The sequence below is a fragment of the Halichoerus grypus genome, chromosome 6 (genome assembly GCF_964656455.1).
Source record: "Halichoerus grypus chromosome 6, mHalGry1.hap1.1, whole genome shotgun sequence".
Taxonomy (NCBI): Eukaryota; Metazoa; Chordata; class Mammalia; order Carnivora; family Phocidae; genus Halichoerus; species Halichoerus grypus.
The window spans coordinates 23,962,767-23,979,792 of record NC_135717.1 but is presented as its reverse complement, the minus strand read 5'-3'; the positions used below and the strand labels follow the sequence as shown (position 1 = coordinate 23,979,792).

General features: G+C 49.8%; 1 protein-coding gene and 3 long non-coding RNA genes across 5 annotated transcripts in view; all 4 read left to right on the top strand.

Moving 5' to 3' along the window:
* Positions 1-17,026, top strand: part of LOC144378827 (acyl-coenzyme A synthetase ACSM1, mitochondrial-like) — an 89,094-nt gene that overhangs the window by 33,034 nt on the left and 39,034 nt on the right. The window lies entirely within an intron of this gene.
* Positions 4,204-7,393, top strand: LOC118527382 (uncharacterized). Its single transcript, XR_013448463.1, has 4 exons — positions 4,204-4,268; positions 4,438-4,576; positions 6,566-6,667; positions 7,335-7,393. It is a non-coding gene; the product is annotated as an uncharacterized LOC118527382 (long non-coding RNA).
* Positions 7,502-8,915, top strand: LOC144382069 (uncharacterized). Its single transcript, XR_013448462.1, has 4 exons — positions 7,502-7,539; positions 7,619-7,686; positions 7,810-7,904; positions 8,852-8,915. It is a non-coding gene; the product is annotated as an uncharacterized LOC144382069 (long non-coding RNA).
* On the top strand, positions 8,923-13,363 carry LOC144382068 (uncharacterized). Of its 2 annotated transcripts, XR_013448461.1 has the most exons (4): positions 8,923-8,934; positions 10,738-10,900; positions 11,493-11,575; positions 13,173-13,363. It is a non-coding gene; the product is annotated as an uncharacterized LOC144382068 (long non-coding RNA). The 2 variants fall into 2 exon arrangements; XR_013448460.1 differs by lacking the exon at positions 8,923-8,934 and having other exon boundaries at positions 10,605-10,900.

Below are 17,026 nucleotides of genomic sequence, written 5' to 3'. Positions count from 1 at the left end.
AAGGGCCAGAGCAACTCAGAGATTCCTAAGCAACATGTGAAGTTACAGGAATCACCATGGTTTTCTGTTTGCCCTCCACTGATGGACTTTCCCCTAACAACTGGCTTGTTGATAGCGTGCTGATATTCCAATATCCTGGCAAGATTTGGGGGCTGGCCTCAGCCTCTCCTCATCCTGTAAAACTTTTGAATGGGGAAATATGTTAATGGTGTCAAAATGGGGTCTTGCCTAGAGTTTCCTAAGCTATAATTTATCACGGTGACTCGATCTGGATAGCCTGGTTCCCCTCTTTTGAAACATCCGCTGTCATTTCTCTTGTTGCTTATGCTTCATCTCTCGCCACGTGCCACTCTTTTTCTCCTTCGATGGCTTTTCTTTCTTTTTGATGACCCTCTGTAGCAATCTGGGAAACTTCATAGCACCTGATGTGCCATAACTGTGTGTGAATTCAGCAAACAGCCAACCCTTAGTAATAGTTCAGAGAAGCTTTCTGGACAAGGAAAACGGCATAATTTTGTCAGCGCTTTGCTCACCTGCCAGCCTCCCTTCCTACATTCCTTCCTCCCTTCCTTCCATTTTCTTTCTTTCAGGATCTTAGAATAATCCGTTTCTGAACTCAGTGTGGCTATTGGGTTGCATTAAAGTTACGGAAATGATGAATTCATGAATGTGTTTTAAAATGTCTGCATGGTCCGCTGTCAAAATTGAACAGGTTGAACGTTCATTTCACAGAATGTGACTAGATTTTGGGGTCAAAACTAAGTTATATACCTTTGTGCTCTTTATCAGAAATGGATTGTGAACTATGGTGACTTAATCAGGAAATTCCAATTTTGTCTTCTTTTTTCATCCTGTGAAGTCATTCTGCTAAACAAAATGATTATTGTAATTTTATTGGATGACTGTTTCCGTATTGACCTGAACTAGAGATTTTGACTAGTAATATGTTTTGACATCAAACTTCATTTTGTTTCTTCCTCTCTTAGATAAAGCCTCGACAATATCAAGGTAAGTTTTTTGGCTTTAGTTTTCATTGTCGTAAATTCTCGGTACTGGTGTTTGATGTGGGTATAATAGGACTAGGGATAAATATGGTGACTCCTGATGTCTAATTGACTTGTTAACTCCTGAAAATCGTTCTCTTTCCCATGTGGAGTCTAAGTGACAATGTGGAGGGTGTTGCCATCTCTTAGGAGACCAGGAGGAGGTATACCTCATGGGAGTAGGGAGAATAGGAAGAGTCATTTTGCAGAGACATGTTTAGGAGGCATGCGATGATAGGAGCCTGAGGTCTGGAGTGAGTACTTTGCCATGACCTGGCTCTTGGTGAAATGTCGAGATGAGAAAACACTCTTTGAGTCTAACAAGCAGGCTACACTTAGAGAAGGAGCCACATGTTGCCAGACAGAGCGTGTGTCACAAGAGAGGTTTAAAGCGTGGTTTTGAGTCTGAAGTGGAGGGAGCCTTTCCTGCCAGGGGAGAATGAGTGGAAAGGAACGGGTGCCAGTGGGGGTGATGTACTGTGTCGGGCCTCATGGATTGTGGTGATTCCGTGGTGCTGTCTGTTGACGGCCAGGGTGGCTGCCTGGCACATAGCAAACCCTCGAATGCTGGTGTTCGTCCCTGTGAGTGCAGCAGTGGGGGTGGTGAGAAGAGAGATCTCAGGGCACGAGAGCGCTCACATTGGGCCAATAGAAGAGAAGTTTGCACTTTGAGGTAAGATGAGAGAATTATGATTTTTTAGAAGATTCTGTTTATTCACTTGACAGAGAGGGCACAAGCAGACCGAGTGGCTGGCAGAGGGAGGGGGAGAAGCATGCACCCCACTGAGCCCAGACCCAGATGTGGGATCCCAGGACCCAGGGTGGAATCATGATCCGATGTGGGATCATGACCCAAGCTGAAGGCAGACACTTAACTGACTGAGCCACGCAAGTACCCCGAGATGAGAGAATTAAGTGCCAGTTAGAGGAGTCTGTGTTCTCGACCTTCGATGTGTTATCCATCAGTGATAGGGTGCTTCATGAGTGTTGTTTTCCTGTCAGGGTAGAGGGTAACCTTCTCATGTTGGGATGAGAAAAGCTTGTGTCCCAGGGAGTGTGAGTTATCCAGGCCCTCCAGAGACTGTAATGTGGAGTTTGTACCCGAGTGTGTTTGATTCCAAAGATCTTGTCCTCCAGAGCCCCTGCCTAGGGTTCATGACAGGCAATCTGTGAGCAGCAGAAAGTCACTGAAGGCCTTGGAGGTGTCACTCAATTGCCACTTTGAGCTTTCCTTGTGTGGAATTCCAAGGAGGACCTGGAAAAGGACATGGCGCTGAGCAGGAGCAAAGGATGGTTTTGTTCATTTTGGGTTGTTTGCAGGGACTTATTTTTGTACCTTAATCATTGGAGGAGAGAAATGTTAGTTGACAGGATGCTTGGTTTTTCTGTTAGGTATCTGGGGATGACAACAGCATTTGCAGTGATTGCATTTTCCAAGATTGGTGCTTCCGGATGGGAGTAAACTTAGAAGACATTTGAGGGCGTTTCTCTATTTTTGAAAAAAATTTCAGTAGGAATCTCCCCAAAATAGGTTGTCTTAGGTTTCCAATGCTGCTAAAACTTGCTTCCTTAGGGCACAATGGGAATGCTAACAAGTTAGTTACACCCAAGTGTCAGAGAATGTGTCTCTGGTGCTCATACACTGGGATTATTCAATGTCACTGGTTTTGCTAGTTATCTTTGAGATGCTTTTTTCTCCTTTTAGTAACCTTACAACAAATAAAGGAGAAGATCCATCGACTTAGAACAGAAAACAGGGAGCTTGCTCAGGAAATATCCCTTTGGGAGCTGAAGGTATCAGTGCCTTTTCAAATACTTTTTGTGATTTCATTTTGGTTACTTCCACCTCTTGTAGTTCATCCTATTGACCTATTTCATGTGATCCAGAAATGGTCCTGATTCAAGAGAAGTTTCACAAATGTAGAGCACTGCCTCTCTATTTTGAAAGGAGTCACACATGAGTAGATAGGTTTGTGTAACACGATGCTATTTTGGAATTCTGTTTCCTTCTTCATATGTTTTATAGATCCAGGAAGGCCAGAAACACCTTGCAGAAACCAAGAGTGAACATAAGTTTCTCTCTGAGGAAGTGCTTCAATGGAAGGTAAGAATCCCTTCTTTGCCTGAATTGTGTCCTACCAACAGAAATCAAAGTAATGAATTATCATCATTATCATGATGATGATTATTATTTTAAACATTGCTTGATTGACTGATTTGAGAGAGAGAGAAAGAGTGAGTGGTAGGGGACAGAAGGAGAGAGAGAATCCCAAGCTGACTCCATGCTGAGTGTGTATCCTGATGCAGGGGTCAATCCCATAACCCTGAGATCAGGCCTTGAGCCAAAACGAAAGCAGGAGTCAGACACTCCACCGACTGTGCCACCCGGATGCCACCCAGGTGCCCCAAGGAATGGATTATTATTACTCATTCAAAATGTTTTGTTGAAGGAGAACATCAAAAAGGTTGAGGAAGTTAATGAAAATTTAAATGACACCCTTCGTCGGGCACGGGCTCACTTGCAAATTGAGAGAGAGAAGAAGGTCAAGAATCAGGGTGTGGTAAGAGCTGGCTGTTGAGTTTTAGCTTAATGTGGCTCCGGCAGGCTTTTGGTTCACTGGGTGAGGTGAGTGCAGCATCCTCGCTTGCTGTTTAGCACAGTAGAGAGTGGGCATCTGGGAACTGAAACTCCTACGGAGCAGGGAGCTGGGATTTCACTTAGAACCACCATGATGAGGTTTGCTCTTATAAGGACTAGGAAGTATGGTTGATTTCACAGCGAGGTAATGATCACATCATTCAGCCCTGCCCTCCAAGATATGTAGCAGATCCCCACAAGATACTTGAGCGATGAAGGGCGATGGCTGGCCCGACTGTACAGTCCCTTCCTCTCTTAATGCCAAACGGAGCATTTTCAATGTGAATAGGGGAAGACGTGTATATATGTATGTATGTGGATATATATATGAATGAAAGCCACTAAGAAAGTCATTTGTGAGTTCTTTGACTTGAACTCTTTTCCACTTTGCTTACTTTCTCCTTCTTCTATTATGCCTTAAGGGCTTTCTTTGTTGCACTGCATGATCCTGTCCTGTTAGGCGCCCTCACGTTGTTGTGTGATCATGATTTCCTGAATGTCTTTTCTCATATCTGTCTTAAAGGCCCAGGGTGCATCCGAGGATGGAGAGCAGAGAGCCTTTAGGGCCAAAAAACGAGAACTGCAGGGTATGTTATTTTGGGGGAAGAAATCCCCATATGGTGGCAATGAGTTTGCATTGGGAAGGGAAAGAATGCCTTCCTGCCTTCAAGGTCTTGCCCTTCTCCTTTCCCTATCAAACCGAAGTTCTCAGGTCATGTGCACATACACACACAAAAGAAAACTCATCCTTTCCAGAATATCAACGATGGATGGAAGACCATTGCAATGCCCTGAGTTCTTTGAAAACCACTCAAGAAGCCGAATTGAAACTCCTGAGGAGGAAAGTGGGTATCGTGGTGGATTTCTCTAAACAGAGACGAGTGGCTGCCGAAGAGTAAGCTATTCTTGTGTGAATTGCCACAGATACTATTGTATGAATTTCTGTGACGGCCAGTCTAGATAATTGTATTTCTTTTAGAATTGGCTCTAGAGTGTTTTTGCCAAATGCATTCTGTAGGATAGTGCCTGCCCTTCCTGCCTTGATGTGTGTGACCTGCATTTCCCTTTGTGTTCTAACTGCTTGTCACGCTTGTTGTGTGACTCCTTGGAGTAGAAGAGGGAAGGTACCATCATTAAAAACGTTGATACCTGGATCCCCTCTGGGTCTGTCTGCATTGTCCTTTTGGTTTCCGTGTCATCCCATGTTCTTATTAGCCCTGAATTCAGTCACTTTTGGTTCAGTACGAGACTTGGGTCAATAATGTGGATAGAAAAATGGAATTGTCCTGCTGCAGAGACACTGGGAGTTTCTTTGTGGAAAGTGGGTTGGGGCTCCAGCAGTCCTGGATCCCTTCATCCAGTGTACGACTGACATCACTCACTGTAGCCCAGTCCCTAAGAAGGCCAGGGTATTTCCCATCCAGCTGATTTTTTTAGGTGGAACTCTCCTGGGTCCCCGCCAAAGCCTGCGGTTTCACTAGGGCTCACCTTTGCTGGCTGACCCTGAACTTGACTCGTTTCCTTCTAAGCCCATGCCCATAAAGTTGTTCAGCTTCTTTCCAGTTCACTTGCCTGTTCCAGAATGTATTGATGTGTCCTGGGGAGATTGGCTCCCACTGCCAGGCTGGCCTTCTCCTAGGCTTCCTTCTTCTCCATCTGGTTCTCGTGTTTCTTCATGTACTCTTTAGAAATTGGGTGCATTCGCTCACGAGTTTGCTCTTTTGTCCAGTGTTTCCTTGATTTTCTCAGGAGGAGATCAGGACCTTCGAGTCCCTCATTCACGTTGAAAAGCAAAACTGTTCCCTGTCTTCCCTGGACACTCAGCTTTGTGTTATTCCTTCCCACAGCGGGGGTGGGGGCTGCTCTGTGTCATTGGCATCCTGGTTCTGTTCATTGGAAATTTCTTTTGGGGGTGGGTACAGTGTCCTGACCACCTTTCTGTCTTCTACACTTTACAACTGAGCCACTCCATTACAGCCGCTCCAGAAAGCATTTGCTGAAGGATTGCCTGAGAGACCAGAAGCAAATGCATGTGTCTTTCTCTGTCTGGAGCTTTTGACTCCGTTTCTAAGAGTCTTTTTGCATGTGATCTTGAGTAAATCAGGTGTCCTGTTGAAACCCTTTCAATCAACACCATGAACAAAAGAGTCTGAGGGCAACACAGCAAACCAGCCTTTCTAAGCATCGCACGTTGCTGCCTTCACTATCAGTGAACTCAGTCTTGTTCAAGTCGGTTGCCTCCATGCAGTTGATAGTTTTCCATCTGAAATCTGTTGCGTGGAGAGAACACACTGACTATGTGACAGTTCACAGCCTTTTACACTTGAGGACATATTGCCGGCACTAAGATTGGCCTCTTCAAAGGAGGAGGCGGGGGTTGTAGTTGGTGACCCAGAGATGTCTGGGAGTGAGTTGCCATGCTGATGAAGCCATATTCTGGAAGGCTTCCTTTCGGGTTCATTGTGTCAGGCACAGCCTTGGTCTGAGGATCAGGGCTCCCCGTGGAGGTGTACGACTAACGATGGTCCCCCGCCTCATCCTATAGTTGGTCAGGCTTGGTTTTTCACTTTGAACTGAAAGGAGCCTTCACCGTCTCCGACAAAAGACCAACTCTGAGAGGACACAAACTGCAATGTTACTTGAGGACTTGATAATGAAGTAGAGAAGTGTAAAGACAGCTCCGATTGCAACGACTTGGCAGCATCCGGAGTTTGATTTTTCTTGAACCCTAAATGGGACCTTCAGTTCATTTCCCTCCTTGTGTTGTCAGTCTGTGCATTTATGAGGGACACTGGAATCTAGGCCATCCAGTGTGCTGGGAGGAATGACGGTAGAACTTCTGGACCTTGGCTACTGGACCATGTCTATACCTTTCCTGTCTTAGGAAGGTCGCAAAGACCCGCCGTGACCTGGAGGCAACAGAGAGTCAGCTGTCAGCTGCCGTGGAAAATCTGAAAGGAATCAAAGAAGAAACGGACAAGTACAAGTGAGTTCAGACACTAAATATTAGCGGCTCCTGACATCCCTGTTCACTTCGTATTTTTCACTTTTCTTCATTGTTTAGACTCAATTCCCATGTAATAGAAACAAAAATTCAGAGGCATATCCAGAGAGAATTACCAGACACAAAAAGTGAAGCTCTAGAAAGAACAAAACCATTTCATTACTAAACATGTCCTGATCCCCAGCGCTGGCCTGATTCTGTGGAAACTTCTTCCACGCCATCGTCCCTGGGGGTGGTGTCAGTTGTCCTAATCTTGAGGAAAGCAGTTTGTCGTAGGATGAATCCTACCCATAAAGCCGGTAGTGCCATCTGATGGCGCTGGTCTTTGCAACCCTGGGAACCATGGCGAGGATAGAAGTTTCCCAGTACACTTGATGGCACACTTGTCATGTGATAAATTAGGGAAAGATTGAAAATGGGTAAGGAAATTATGTCAACTCTGAACCCTGCAGGGGAAGAAAAACGATTACGGAAAAGAGGTAGCAATAGCTTTGATCCTACTGTGCATTATAACCATGTGAAAAGTGTTTCCTGTGTCAGGATCAATTGTATGAGGGGACAGATAAGAGGAGAATGGCCACGTGGGCAGATGATTTAAAATCACAGCCAATATTGGGTGTTATCTGACGAAAGCAATTATAACTCACAGGCGAGAAGTCGGAGCGTTGCAAGATCAGCTGCGGGAGGCAGAGCTCACCTTCAAATACAAGGTAACCTGAGTTGTGCCCCAACATCCTGGCCCCTTCGCGCCTCCTGCAGGTGATGGAAGTGGCCCTTAGATCCCTGAACATGGGCTCTTGGTGTGTTGACTTTTTCAGATCGCAGCTCATGAGAGAAGTGCTCTAGATAACTGGGTAAGTGTTTTCTTTTTCCTCCTCTTCGTTTGGGGCACAGTCCGGCATAGCTGAAGGTGGATGTGTTTTTCTCCCCCAGACTAAGGCTCGGGTTTGGGAGAGGAAGATAGTGCAGCAGAGCAGGGAGAACGCCTACGTGAGACACAGGTGTGCGAGTTTGACGTGCCCTTTTCTGGGTGTCTTGAGGGGTCAAGGCTAAGCTGTTTAGTGTCTAGTAGAGGACATGGTGTTGTAATTCTTCTAGACGTCCATTCTTTTTCTGTATTCAAGATTGCACATGATGAGGAGAGGGACGCTGCCTGAGGGATCCATGAGGCAGGAACCGATGCCGGGAAGACCTGAGACACAGAACCGTGTGCGGAGAGGTAGGGAGCGTGCTGTGAAATGCAGCAGCCTGATCTCTGCTAGGAAAGCACACGATGTCCTTCCCGTTCCTGTGGGTGATCACTGTGTGTCCTGGAGAGAATCACGAGCACTACCTAAGGACAGCAGGTCGTCTGAAGGGGTGACAGGAGGGTGCTTTCCTCAGGTGCCCACCGGCAGCAGGGCACCTGTCCCTGTGACAGGTGGAGCTCATGCCCCTCCCCTGACTGCAGACCCTCCCCCACCCCCTCTACCACCCACCTACTGCAGAGCTGAGCCTGGAGGAGTTGTGAGCCCGAGCTCCCTTCCCACTTTGACGCAACGGTGAAGACTTTTTGGAAAAAAACAAAAATTGAGAAAAATGGCATTTATTTACTCTTTATGGAGGTTCCTTGATTTTTGTTGTATTTGTCATCGACAGTAATCTATTAATCCGTGAAAGTCATGCATTTTACTCCTCTAACGTTATCGGTATAAAGCCACAGCTTTACTTCTCAATCTGCCTATTTTTACTTTGCTCCTGACTGTACGATTAGTCTACTCCAATTCTTCTCTTAAATATTTACGTAATAGCCAGTCACACATGCTAGGCCTCATCTATAGACTGAAGGATTGAACCGTCAACTGGCGGCCTGAGAAAAGAATGCATGCCGTTCATGTTGAGGGTTTCTCCATTTTTAGCTGGTTGAGCCCAGAGCAGTCTACTGCCGTTCCCTTAGCTATGAAAACACCTGAAGCAAGCTGGGCGATGGTGGTCCCATCCTCGAGGGGGAGAGGCAGAGGTCTCCCCCTTGTCCTCAGGGGTCAGCAGAGACATTTGAGAAATGCTGTGTGTCTGAGAAGGGACCCAAGAGTGGGACAGAGGGGAACGTGTTAGGGGCGGGTTTGGAGGGTGGGTTTGAATTCTGCACAGTCGGTGCTGGTCTGAATCCACCTCCATCTGTTCTAGGGCTTTGGTCTGATGCTGAAACTGGTGCGTCTCCCATGGGGAACAGGGGCACCGAGCCTCCTAGAGACCGAGGGATGAGCAAGGTAACTACCGTGGCCTCTACCAGGTGTTCCGGAAACTTCTCCCTTTCTGAGCAGCACCCTGTCCTGGCCTTGTGTCTGTTGGGTGGGTTAGGGTTTGTCTGTGGTGTCGTTCACCTTTCAAAATACAAGCAGTTCACCCAGGGGCTGACAGGCTTCTCCATTACAGATCCTCACCTTCGGTGGCACCTCCTGAAGCCACAGGTGCTTAGAGGTGAAGGATGGCAGGGCGCTCACTGTGTGTGTGTGTGTGTGTGTGTGTGTGTGTGTGAGTGTGTGTGTGAGTCGACCCCTGCCCACCCACAGTGCCCGGGCGGGGACTTAGCTCGAGGAGGATGACACGTCACTCCACAGTGAAGTCTCTGGCCGGCCTGACTGCCAGTCAGTAGGTTACGATCAGGTGCGATTGGTGTAGTGTTCATGTTGGGGTTAGATGATTTACCTGGGACAAGGTCTGTGGTAATCCTCACAACTGGAAACTAGGGGAAACTCTCTCTCCATTTTATATTGCCTGTTTTGCAGTTTGGCATGTTCTTAGATAGGGCAAGTTTCGTAAGTCATCCCTGTTTGACTTCTGCTGGTAAAAATGCTGTACAGAATCCCTCTACTTGTACCCTTTCAACGACTGTTGTGAATTTCCAAAGCTGTTGGGTGTACTGGCACACACGATCTGAAGGGGGGATGTCGGTGATTAGCTGCATGACCCGGGCCTCACAAGCCCTTCAGTTGGGCTTCTAGGAGCAGGTCTTTTTGGTCTTATGTCACTGTGAGAGCTGGTTTCTTCTCTCATCACACGTTCTGGAGTTGTCCATGAGAAAACATAAACATTTTTGTGAATTCTGTTATTTAGCCTTCCCATCTTAATTTCCCACTGGACAAAATTGCTCTGGAACTCAGTGTGCGGAAAATTCCGAAGACTGTGTTTTAAGATAAACACAGCCGCTGCACGTAAATAAGGGCCATTGGTACCATGTTCCTCTGGGAAAACCCTTTTCCAGGTCCACTATCAGACCACAGGCCCCTAATTCCTCAAGGGTCTTTGTGGCCTGGACAGAAACTGCAGAGAGTAGAAGACCGCTTTGTCAGGAAGTGAGGCAGGTGGGGACAGTCAGGGGCTTTGCGGGCAAGGGATTCACCTCGAGTGGCTCAGATTCCTTGTGGAGAAAGGGCATTCAGTTTCACCACATTCTGCCTATTCTTTTTTTTTTTTTAAATATTAATTTGACAGAGAGAGACAGAGCGAGGAGGGAACACAAGCAGGGGGAGCGGGAGAGGGAGAAGCAGGCTGCCCGCTGAGCAGGGAGCCCGATGCGGGGCTCGATCCCAGGACCCTGGGACCATGACCTGAGCCGAAGGCAGACGCTTAACCAACTGAGCCACCCAGGCGCCCCACATTCTGTCTATTCTTAACAAACCCAAATCTTCTGCGGTGGTTGAAGAGGAATGATGAAGTGTTGTCCACGATGTCAATGCCTCCGTGTCTGGAGTGTGGGCTGCTTTACTCGTTTCCAGTGATCCCTTTTCACCCTTTCAGACACTACTACTTGGTAGTGAACGTTGGCAGACATGGGTAGTGATGTTTGGTGACAGTAGGTTATTCCTGTAACATCCATTCTCCTTCCTCACCCCACCCCCCTTATTATAGAAGGCAGCTATTGGGAGGGATAAAGTTTTCTAGCACGATGTGGCTCTCCTGGAACATGGTATTGGAGAAGGAGCAGGATGCTGAGAGCTCTCTTGGGTTTCAGCTCTTGGTGTTGCAACTTTTGTGTGTCTTGCCCAAATATTTTCTCCTCTGTTCTGCAGGTCGGTACAGATGTGAGAGGGTTTCCTCATGCCCCAAGGCCCCCCCATATGCCCTACCACATGGGGCAGGGTTTACCAGGCTTCACTGGCTATGGGCCACCTGCACCTCCTCCACATGGGTGGACATGGGGGCCTCAAGCACAGCTCGTTCCTGCTACACATGGTAAGATGATCTGAATTGGATGACCTGAATCGTAAAGCCTATTCATAGTTTAAGTACTTCAGTTGGTGGGGAAGATGTAGAGGAGGTACCAGAAGGCTTTGCAATGCAAGGATCGACCTGAGTGAGGACATAGTAGCATTCCTCACCTTTCTGTGGACATCCATTTCATGGACTGTCTTGTTTCACCCTACAGAAATGGGCAGCAGGTGTCCGCCATCGAGAAGAAAAGTGACAGTTTGCAAAAGACAGACATAAAAGCTTTGCCCATGGGCACTGCCCAGACACAATGTTTTGGGCCCTGGGATGGATGAAGCACAACCTCAAGTCACTGTGACTTGTGGAGGCCCCAGTTGTCCAGTGTTATTCATTAGCTCTGAAAACATCTGTCACTGGGTGGACTGATCACATCCTCAGGTGTGGGGGACTTGTGTCTCCTTTGTCCACAGGGGTGAGAGGAGACCTGTGAGAAACGCTCTGAATCTGGAAGGGATGTGGGAGTGGGAGAGAGTGGAACAGGGTGGGGCAGGTGTAGAGGGTTGGCTTCCATCCTGCATGGTCAAGGCCAGTCTGAATCCACCTCCGTCCCTTGTAGGGCTTCGGCCGTATTCAGAAACCTGTGGCACACAAGGGGACAACAGCGGCACCCCGCCCAAGAAGGTCCCACAGAAGGACCAGGTAAATACTGTGTCTTTCCTCAATTGTAACCATTTCTGGAATCCTGTTCCTGTCTGGGCAGCACCCTGTCCTGACCTGTGTCTATTGGGTATGTCCTGGGATCTGTGTGTGGTGTCATTGACCTTTCAATATGCCAAGTCTTCATTCGGAGCCTACAGACTTCTCTGTTTCCAAATCATCACCTTCCGCGGGGCGTCCTGAAGCTCCAGGTGCTTAGAAATGAAGGAGAGCAGGACCCTGCCCTTGTGTGTGTGTGTGTGTGTGTGTGTGTGTGTGTGTGTGTGTGTGTGTAAACTCCTGGAGGAGAGCAATATGTCACTCCACACTGAAGTCGGCCAGTCCCGCTGACTCCTTGCAGTTTGCTTTCCCGCGAGAGCGGTAGTGGTGTTGGTTTTCGGGTCAGGAGACTAAGCTGGGAGAATGTCTGCGGTAATCCTCACAGCTGGAAACGGGAAAAGCCATGCCCTGCCTCACACTTTGTGCCACGTGCTTTGGGCAGCTGTGAGTGTTGGTGGAGAAGGTGAGCTGCGACCTCACGTGCGTTCCATCTGTGTGGGTGAAGACGCGACCCGGAATCCCTCCAGTTGCACCCTGGGTGAGATGAAGGTGAACTCTGCCAGGGGCCAGGTGTGTGGTAGAAAAGGCCCCCCGGAGCACAGCCGTGAAGAGGGAATCCCGGTGACTCCCTGCAGGGCCCACGGCTCACACACGTTTCAGTCGTGCTCCCGTGAGCGGGTTCTGATGCGCTTTGGTGGCTGTGCCAACTGATAGCGTCTCTCCTGATCCATCCTGGGAGGGTGACGCCTGCTCTTCAGACACATTGGTTTGCATCCGGGGATGCAGAATCGGCCCCTCAGTGGTTCTCGGCACCAAGGACTACGACTACGCATTTGCTCTGTGCCTGAGCTGAGGAGCATCGGAATGCCAGTGACGCAGATCCACAGAGCTGGGTCTCACGAACTCCTCGGGATCGTGTTCTTCTCAGCACTTTTCCCGGTCCGCTGCAGGACTCCAGAAACTCCTGTCTCCTGAGCGGTGTCTGTGGCCATGGACAGCACTTGGGAGAGTAGAAGAAGACCCCTTTGTCAGGGAGGGAAGCGGAGCAGGGTCAGGCGGGTGCTGGTGGGAAGCAGTTGGACCCACGAGGGGCTGTGATTCCACGTGTGGACACTGGGCTTCTCCGGACTTCTCAGCGTGTTTTTGTTCTCACTGAGTCACATGGCAAGCCTCTGGGGCCACACTGGACGAGGGGATCAGAGTGGGCCTGGACGCAGATGCGTGCCTGTCTGGCATATGCTGCTTATGGGCCGTTTCTTGTGGCCTCTGGTCACCTGGTAGGAGAAGACGACCTGACGTCCCACCTTCTCAGACATGGATGGTGATGTGTGGGGACTACTACGTTCTTTCCTTCCCTGGTCCCTGAGTGTGTGGTGGCACCAAGAGGGGGACTAGGGTTTAGTGGCACTGGTGCTCTGCTCCCTGGAAGCTCAGGGTGAAGAGAGGGCCAGGTGCTGACCCCTGCTTCTTTGGGTTTCAGGTTGGTGGGGGTTCTGCTTCTGTCTGTCATAGCAACATTCCTTTGGTTTCTGTTCTGCAGAACCCTGTGGATGCAAGAGGACCCGCTCCTGTACCCGGCCCACTGGGTCCACCGTACCCCACGGATCCCCCTTCATCACCATCCTGGGGTCCTGGGGCACACCTCCCTCCACCCACCCAGTGGTCTCTGCGTCCTTACCCTGCACCCGAACCTACAGCACAGGGTGGGATGATATGAATCGTATGAATTGACTTACAATGTGTATTGTCTTCTTTCTTATTGAGTTGGTGGGGCAAAGGCTGAGTTTGTGCTGAGGCCTTGACATTGCGAGGGGAAAACCGCCAGGGGGCGCTGTAACATCCTGAGGTTTCTCAGGACATACAGGTGTTGTGCTTGGCTATTTGCACACACTGAGCGGGGGGCGGGGGGGGCGCGGGGAGGTGCCGTCGTTGGGAAGGAAGCGTCTCTATCGCACAGTGGCAGACATATATTTCTTACCGTCGGGCACGTCCAGAGTCCACAGTTGTTGTTCTGGGTGGGATGAAACACACCTCTCACTTTGTTTTCAGCGTGTTGAGTTTGAGCTCTCATTTCCTTAGTTATAGAAACACCTGAAGCAGGGCTATGGTCCCTTGATTAATCATCAGGGTAGGGGTCTGTCCCTTGTCCTCGGCAGTCAGTGGATACTTGTGGGAAAGCCTCTTGTCCGGTAAGGGAGGTGAGAATGAGAAACAGTGGCAGATGCTGGAGGCAGGTGTAGACGGTTTGTTGGAATGTTGCTCAGTCACTTCCAGTGGGATGGTCTTCCGTCTTTTCTCTGACGTGGGTCAGATGCAGACGCTGGGGCATCCTCCATAAGGAAGAGCAGTCCTGCATGCAGGCCTCTCATGTTATGGGAGAGTGAATGTTGCTAAGGACAGGATCACTTTCTTCAGGTTGCTCAGGAGACGCCTTTGATGGACTTTGTCTTTCACTCACACTGAGGTGGTCGGCAGGGCCCTTTGTGGTGAAGGAGAGCCGCTCTTCTCCAAAAGCTGGGCACAGCAGGTATGCGCATGCACACTGTACAGAGACCATATTCTGTGCTCTGGGAGGGATGAGGAGGGAATTTCAGGTGTCTGAGAGCAGCGAGGGACACATTCATTAAACGACATAGATGTTGTGTTCCGTATAAGGGAAGCACCAGCGATGGATCTGAAGGGCAAGAGAGGGAGCCATGAGTCACTAGAAACAGGAGGCTGTGGATGAGAAGGATGGAGGTGCTCAGGGGAGTGGATGGGCCTCTCTCGGGTAGAGCGGAGGCCGTTCCTGCAGGAGACCGGTGAGGAGGCCCTGCATTAATCCAGATTGTGTGCGCTGGTTTCACCTCACCAGCTGCCCCCCCAACAGCAGGTGGGCTCTGAGCGGGGCTGATGGTGACAGTTTTCTTGGTAAGACCCACGATGCCCCATAATCCTCCCCCAGTTTCCTTGTTGAGGGATGGGCAGGGCAGAGGCCAATGACAGGAGACCCATTCCTCCCTCACCACACAGGAGGAGTTGGGTGTATGCTTCTGTCACTTTTTAGGTCCTGTACTCCAATCCATTCTGCACCAGAACTCCTGGGTCTTGCAAAGCCCTCCTTCTTCCCGGCTTGTGGAAGCAGCCATCCCCCAGTAGCTTTGGGGTCGTGGCTGGGCCACCGAGGTGTCCAGGTCTGTCTGTCACCATGCTTCCCAGGAGTGGCTGGGAAGTGCACTGCTGTGGTCAAGGTCAGCCTGAGCAGCCTTTGAAAATGGGATTGCCATGCCCTGTGAGCAGGGTCTGGGCCGAATGATGGCAGGAGAGAGGGGGAGACAGGAGAGGTGGTTCCCTGTGGTCTTGGACAGGGCTGCACAGAGCAGAAGGCCCGAGGGCCTGGGGAGAGAGGGAAAGAGACTGTCAGGGAGAGAGACATTGAGTGAGTGGTGGGGGGATTGGGCAAGTCCTAGAAAGCGAGAGGAACCAAGAGAGAGACACAGGGTAGAGAGAAGCAGAGACGAAGAGGAATTTCAAGGATGACAAGAGGTTGCTGGTCTAGGTGTATGGAAGTGGACCATGGACCAGGGTGGAGGAGGTCGATGTAGGTGCTTTGAGCATTGGGACCAGAGAAGGTGGGAAAGCCGGTGATCAGATTTCCCTGAGCCCAAAGCTCCAACCTTCCTAGGGCTGAGCTTTGCAGAGGCCGTTTCACTTGGGAAGATGGGCACACCCCCTTTTGCATGGGGTTGTGGGGCCGAGCCTCAGGATCTGTCATGGAGAGAGATGGCTTGGCTGGACCTGAGCATGCTCTGTGCCTGCAGCTGAGGGGCCCTGGCTTTGAGCATTGTAGGGATTCCCAGTGCGGCCAGCAGGGGGCGCCCGCGCACCTCCACCGGGAGGGGGCGGTGTCCCCGCGCGCGCAGCAACTGCCTGCTGTCAGAAGACGTCATGGCGTTATCTGAGCCAGGGTAGCTCAGGGCAGGAGAGGTTGCTGCTGCCCCCTGAGGACCCACTAGCCCTCCGAGAGCCAGAGCTGCGTTTACCAGCAAGTTCTGCCGCCGCCCTGGGGAGAACCTGGGGCCTTTGCAGCAACTTGGTGCCTCCTGAGGAGCGACGGAGAAGCAGCCTTGTTGGCTGAGTGCTGAGGAGGGGGCTCTGGGCGGCTTCCCAGGACCTGCTGGTAGGTGAGCAGCACAGTCGCTTGCATTTTGGGGGCTGTTCCCCTGGTTTGGTCCTTATGTTCCCTGAGGGTATTTGAACCAGAGGTATTTTCCTCAGGGGTCCGTGGATTGAGGGGTCCCGCGACGCCACGTCAGAGATGCTGTGGTGGTTTTGTTACACATGCAGGCTGGTTTCTGGGGAGAAATCCTGACTCCAATGAAGAGGAAGGGGAGCAGCATTTAGTTGGGAGGTGAACACACTAACTGCTGACTCTCAGGACCTTCTAGAAGAATGAGCTGGGATCCCACTTTCTGATTTCTGCTGGAACCGACCAGAGCCGCAGGTAAAAACAAAGTCCCGTCCAGTGTGTAACCTTAAAGGGAGAAACTCTCAGGGAATTATCAGCCACTGTCGGGTTTCTTTGGGAGGAAAGAGACTTGAATGTAGGACAGAGAAGCTGTGATGAAACCTCAGGCACACTGGGGACTATCAGAGAGGCTCACTGTGTTCAGGAGGAAAGGGGGCAATTTGGAAGGCTGTTAAGGACCAAAGGTCCATTGGCGGCATCTGGTAGTTCCAAGTGTTGTAGCTTCTCATGGGTGAGTCCTGTTGGAGGAGGTGGGGGGGGCATAGAGAGGTGAGAATCGAGTTCTGCTAGCTGGAATAGTGGCGTATCCGTGTGCGCGGTCAAGTCCATGTCTTCCTGTTGGGTCCCCACTGGATCTGGAGTGGTAGTGTGTGAGGGCTCCCCCTGCCCAAACCTCCTGCCTGTGTTTTGTGACATTTCCCGTTACGAGTTTTCAAAATGACGCTTTTTAAAAAATTTTATTATGTTATGTTAGTCGCCATACAGTACGTTAGTTTTTGATGTAGTGTTCCACGATTCATTGTATTTGTGTAACACCCTTCCTCCTTCTGATCAAGATTTGCTTTGATGAGCAAAATACATCAGAGAAAGATAAATACTGTATGATTTTACTCATCTGTGGAGTTTCTAAAGAAAAAACCACCAAATGAGCAAAGAGAAGAAAAAAGAGTCAAAGCAAGAAACACTCTTAAGAAAGAAAAAAAGAAGAAGAAGAATGTAGCAGGAGGGGAAGAATGAAGGGGGGGAAATCGGAGGGGGAGAAGAACCATGAGAGAAAATGGACTCTGAAAAACAAACTGAGGATTCTAGAGGGGAGGGGGTTGGGATGATGGGTTAGCCTGGTGATGGGTATTGAGGAGGGCACGTTCTGCATGGAGCACTGGGTG